The sequence below is a fragment of the Suncus etruscus genome, chromosome 13, assembly GCF_024139225.1.
Source record: "Suncus etruscus isolate mSunEtr1 chromosome 13, mSunEtr1.pri.cur, whole genome shotgun sequence".
Classification (NCBI taxonomy): Eukaryota; Metazoa; Chordata; class Mammalia; order Eulipotyphla; family Soricidae; genus Suncus; species Suncus etruscus.
The window spans coordinates 51,933,334-51,939,333 of NC_064860.1; the positions used below are offsets into that span (position 1 = coordinate 51,933,334).

General features: G+C 50.8%; 1 protein-coding gene across 3 annotated transcripts in view; it reads right to left on the reverse strand.

Moving 5' to 3' along the window:
• Window positions 1-4,320, reverse strand: part of GABPA (GA binding protein transcription factor subunit alpha) — a 31,559-nt gene extending 27,239 nt beyond the window's left edge. The window contains exon 1 of one of the 3 annotated variants that reach the window (XM_049785779.1): window positions 4,246-4,320. The gene's annotated coding sequence lies outside the window, so the exon portion shown is untranslated. Of the gene's footprint in view, window positions 1-2,668; window positions 2,778-3,090; window positions 3,132-4,245 lie in introns of those variants that run through there. The other 2 variants (XM_049785778.1, XM_049785777.1) reach the window with 2 other exon arrangements.
• Between the last annotated feature and the right edge of the window lie 1,680 nt (window positions 4,321-6,000).

A 6,000-nucleotide genomic window follows, 5' to 3' on the forward strand; every position in this document is an offset into this window, starting at 1 on the left:
TCCTATCTGAGGCATGCTGATAACCAGGATCCAAAGCAGCTTTGTGAGCTCCAACTACAAGATCCCCTAGCAGAAGTTTTCACATACTGGAAACAGTATCTCAATATTAAAAAAAATGTGGAGAACATACTGGATACATTTTTGTTTCATAGTACTAGAAAATGTGAAGAAACTCACCATAGTACATTAGTAGCAATTAGTAACAAGGAAACTGTTAGTTGCTAAGCCAGAGGGAGAAGACAAATGGGCAGAAAGCAGAAAACTGAGTGAGACCCAGAAAACAGGCACTGCTCTGGAAAACCAGGAGACCGGGTTCTAGTGACTACTTATCAACAAATGTTTGCCCTAGTGCCTTGAGCCCCGCCCTGTAAGGTTAAGATAGTCAGACCTAGGATCAAAGAAAGCAGTCCTTCAGCAAGTGATAGTAGAAAGGTAGAATACCTTGTGCCTTGCAGGCAGCCCACCTTTACGTGATCCTGGGCTAATACAAGATGGTCCCCAAAGCCCACCAAAAATGACCTTGGAGCACACCCACCCCACCCCCCAAAACCAAAGGAAGGGTAGAATGTCCTTCCCTTAATCCTCAATCAAAATGATACTGAATGTAAAGGACAATTGGGGCTCTCTGTTCCTGAGGCTGTTAGTCCCATGCTTTATCTTCTCTATTTCTCTCATTTGTCTTATTTTAAAAATCCGGAGCAGTACCTATTTCATGTTGCTATCCTGGCTGAACCCCGTAGGAAACAACGCACACAGACACCAAAAATTCATCATAGAAAGTATGCAGAAGAAACAAAAGGTCAACAGGACTTTAAAAGAACACTACTGTTTTATTTGAAGACTTACAAGTATGACTATATCCATCTCCATCACTTTTTTTTTTGTTTTTGTTTTTTTTTGGCCACACTCGGTGACGCTCAGGGGTTACTCTTGGTTATGCGCTCAGAAATTGCCCCTGGCTTGGGGACCCTATGGGACAATGAGGGTCCCTCCTAGGCTAGCGCACGCAAGGCCTTACACCCAGCACACCACCATCACCTAGAGTTTAAAATTCTCAAATCTCTGAATAGAAATACACAGGGAAATAAAATCCTTAAGAGATGGAAAAAAGGCTTATAAACAGGGTACATCTGGCTCCCTTCAATTTACACAATAAAAGGAAGGGCCTGGGAAGTTCAGCCGGGGAAGGCATTTGCCTTGCACATGGCCAACTGGGGTTAGATCCCTGGCATCCCATAAGGTCCCTTGCTGGGAATGATTTCTGAGCACAGGGCCAGAAGTTACTCTTGTGCTCTGCAAGGACTGGCGGAAACACCAAAAGGTAGTACAAAAAAAAGGGGGGGGGGGGATCCAAAGCCAGAATGGTGTTTAGTGTGAAAGGGCTTGTATGCAAGCAACCAGGTTTAATCCCTGGTATCACACATGGGCCTTTCTGTAGTGCTCTCTCAAAATAAAACCAGGAGTAAGCCCTGAGCACAGCAAGCTGTGGCCCCGACCAAAAAAACAAAAACAGGCAGTTCTTAAGAAAAAAAAAATGTATCATGGCCTCCCCACCCCCACTTAAACATAACAACCCTCAAAACCAAAAAAATCTGAACACTTTTTTGCTTTCAGTTCTCTAAATTCGGAGTTATGCAATGGAAAGATGCACTAACAAAATGGCCAAAATTTTATATATCAGGGCTCAAGCAGGGTTTTGGGCTTTTACTGAAACCAATTCTGCAATATTCTAAACCAAAAATAGAGGGTGTTACTTGGCATCTCTCCACCTAAGAGTTTCTCTTGGACACCTAATTTCTCCGAAAGGAACCTTAATGGTGGTCCAGAACAGTCACAAAATGGGCAGAACTGGGACTGAAGCCATATAGTACAAGGGTGTGTGTGTGTGCTTGCTTTGACTGGGGCTTGCAGGGGTTAAATCCCCAGCATCCTATATCCTGAGCACTGCCAGGAATCCCTGAGATCAGGCAGGAGTAACCCGAGGCTGCAGGTGTGGCTCCAAACAACACAGAAATGGACAGAATTGACACTGTTACAAGTTGAGTGACTGTTGGAGTAGTAATAGTACAAGTAGCAGGAAGAGAGTTTTGCCTCGCAAGCAGCCATCCTAGGTTCCATCCCAGGCATTGTGGTCCTCCTCAAAAACAAAAAACCCCACAAGAAAAACCTGGCATGCTTATTTACTTGGGGAAATTTTTGCCCCCCAAAACAAAAAATAAAGGACACATAAATATAAGTGTAGTCCAGGAGTAGCTACTAATTTTCCCATGAGTTGACAAGAAATTGTCAACTTGTCAATTTCCAAGAGCAAAAGAAATTGACTACCTCGGGGGTGAGGGAGCAGAGAAGGAAACGGGCAAAAGCTAGGGGAGGTCTATTGCAAGCCTGGAGGAAAAAAAGAAGATTCATTCCCCAAGTGGCAGTGGGTCGGTTTGGTGACCTTTAGTTTCTCAGTAAGGTCCCAAATTTTGCAAATAAACATCAAAGAAGGAAAAAAAAAGTTAAGATCGAACATTCCCGTCACATGCTTTCACAACTCCCTTTTAGGTTTTAGCTTCTAGCTCATTTTTTGCTCACTGGGGGGGGGGGGGAACACCCTTCCGTTGCGACAAGTACTTGGCCTCTCTAGAAACGCCATGTAGGTTAAAAAAAAATCCTTGACATCAACCTAGTAAAGGGATACGTTTAAAAATAAAATTAGCTGGGGCAGGAGAGAGCATGGAGGTAGGAAGTTTGCTTTGCATGCAGAAGGATGGTGGCTCGAATCCCGGCATCCCGTAAGGTCCCCCGAGCCTGCCAGAAGCGATTTCTGAGCAGAGCCAGGAGTGACGCCCTGAGCGCTGCTGGGTGTGACCCCCCCCCCCAGGAAAAAAAACCCAAAAATAAAAAGCTAGTTTAACTCTGGGACACATATGAATACCGAACTCACTGCCTTCAACTTGCTCCTTAAAATTGCGGCGCAAGTTAACGACGGTCAGAGGACCTAAAAATCTTAAGATTTAGGGCTACCACACCTCTTCTTAAGTTCGTTTTCTAAAACTCTTCTCCCCCTGACTTCACCCCTCTTTCCAAAACTCCCCGAGTCCTCACCGCGGGGCGCTGCAGAAGATACGTCCCAGGAGCAAGCAAGCTTGGCCGCCTCCCGGGACCCTCCTCCACGACCCCCCAAATCCTCCAAAGACAGGACACGCATGCCCTGGGGTCCCCATCCCGGGAGCCTCAAACTTCCCAACCCCGCAGCGGTCGGGCCCGACCTGACCCGGCTGGGCTCACTTCCGATTCCGGAACCGAACCCCCGGGCGCCCCGGCATGGCGCACGCCGCCCAGACCCAACGCCCACACCCCGGCTGCACCCCGGAGCGCGGACGGGCCGGAGCGGGAGTCGGGGTGGGGCTGGGGGACGGGAGCCGAGCTCGGGGAGCCGGCGGCCCAAGGGGGCGCGTCCCCGCCGCCACTCCCCACCCCACCCCACCCCACTCGCTCCCTCCAGCCTCCACGAACGGAAATGGGAGTCGCAAAGCCGGGGACCAGCGGAAACAAAACACAGGGGCGGGCGCGGGGGTGGGGGGAAGCGCAGGCCCGGAACCGAGGCCGGAACCTAGGCCGGCCCGCGCGGGCCCGCGCTCCCGCCGCAGCACTCACCGCTCGGGACTCGCCCGCTCGCCCCGGGCCGCCGCGCTCCACGGCCGGCCCGCAGCAGCGGCAACAACAGCAACAGCAGCAGCAGGGGCGGTGCGGGCGTCCCCGTGCAGCGTCCCCTCCTCGCCGGTAAGCCCCGCGCGCCCTCGAGTGTGAGTGAGTGAGGCCCCCTGGGCCCTTTCCACGGAATCGGCGCGCCGACCAACTCCGGCCCCCCCGCCCGCTCCCGCCTCCCAGGCACCCTCGGGCCGCGCCGAACTACAACTCCCGGCAGGCTTTGCGTCGCGCGCGCGCGCCCAGAGCGCAACGGAGGTTCGCGAGGCCCAAAAAAGCACACCTCCCCCTCTAACTCCCAATGACCCACCTTATTCATTGGACAATTCACTCTCCCAACACAAGTCAGACATTTTAACCACCCTAAGTAAAACTAACGGGGCCCAGACTCGGGGAGAAACGGGCATGAAGGAATCCAAAGGAAAAAAAAGGGGGGTTAAAATGCGCATGCGCATACTGCAAGGGTTAGCGTTGGGGGGGAATAAGAGCGGGTCAAACTAGAGACGAAGGGAAGATGGCGGAGGTGTGACTAGGGGACCCGGAAGTACTTACTCTCCACTTCCTCCTCCTAGTTGGGCTTCCTTCCGTCTCACCTAGGGAGCCCGTCCGTCCGGTCGCGGAGTGTCTCCCGAGACGCTTCCTGTCCGGGGAGTGTGGCCCGACTGCCACGGCAGTGCGTCCAGGATGCATCGCGGCAGTGGGTAGGCGGGCAGGGGCGGGGCTACGGCCGGAAGTCGAGAGGTGACAGCTGTGGACTGAATGAGAGTTGAATTCAAGAGGAGCCTGACTGGTCGGTCTAGGGACTTTCTAGACTTTCTAGGGACTGGCTTTCTACTCAGGTGACAGGTGACAACTGTTGGAGCTTTGGGCCGAGTAGACCTTATGGATTTGGAGTATGCGTTTTCGGGGATCCGTGTTGACTGTGCATCAGCCTCTGTCCCAGTGCAAAGTGCAGCCTTTTCCCCAGGCAACTTCACCATCCATCTGGTCTTAGGCTCTGGGCGCCTGTTGGCCTTGGAGTCTGCAGTAGATTCATTACATAGCCTCATTGAGTAGGTTTCGAGGCGCAGGGAGGATGGGCTGGAGCTGTCCTAGAGTTTAAAGTACAGTTTTAAGCTGCACAGGACTTGTGTAGTTAGACAGGCCCTCCTGACTTTGAAGATCTTTCCTAACCTTTGCAGCTGTGTTTACACCCGTAGGAGAGAGAAGACGGATGTCCTGGAAATGCTAAGGCCTACTCAAAAAATTGGCACATTTATTTTTTCCTCCTCCTGCCTATTCCATCTAGGTGCAGTGTGGAAGGGTCCGAACTAGGGGAAAGGAGGTACTGTTTGGAGGATTGTGAGCAGACTTCGGAATATGTGCAGAAAGTAGTAGCAATAGTCAGGTCGGTTCGGCACTTGCCTGGCACTCAGGTGACTCAGCTGCACCCATATGGCTCCTGATCCTCGCCAGGCATGTTCCTTGAGTGCAGGGCCAGGAGTACGTCCTGAGCACAAGTGAATGTGTTTCTCTCCACTATCCTTCTACCCGCAAGAAAGAAAAAGGGAGAGCATGGATTGATTTGTTGCTGTTTTGTCACCACTGTAAATGGAAATCAGCCTTTTTCCATCCCGGGAGCTCAGTACATGCTCTTCCTTTGCTGCAGGTGCCCTTGCCCACTTGGTGACCATGCCAAATCCCAGTCATAATTCCTGTAGCACCTCCACAAATGCTTAGATTATCACCTATGTGTTGACTACTGTGTCTTCTACATGGCATGATTTGGGGATCCTGTAAGACTTAGGAAGACATGACAACTATTGGCAGAATAGAGTTCAGGGTCAAGATCAAAGTACAAACTCGTTAAGCATAGGTAAAAATAAGAGCCATCAGAACTGGCACCCTGAACCCATTGTTTGGAGACTTCTCTTTTCTTCCCTGATGGAGTAGAAACATGATAAATGACTAATTTCTCCAAAACGTGTCCTTTGGTCTGGCAGGTCATTCTGTTTGGACTCCATATTTCATTGGATGGAGTGTATTTATGTGCTTTTCAGGTCTTCTTACCCCTTCACCCTGTTCGTGGGCACTGTTGGACAGGGAAAGGAAAGCTGTTATTATGGGCATTGCAGGCTATTAGGCAGCATCTCTGCCCTTGAACCCACTAGCGGCTGGTCATTCCATCCTGCCAGAATATCAAAAATGTCCTCAGAAATTGCTTGCTGTCTCTTGGGGGACATGTCCGCCCCTGTATAAGAACATAGTGCCACTGCTGTCTCCTAGCGTAGTGCTTCTCAGTCTTGGATAAAGGGTTATTTCCTCCCT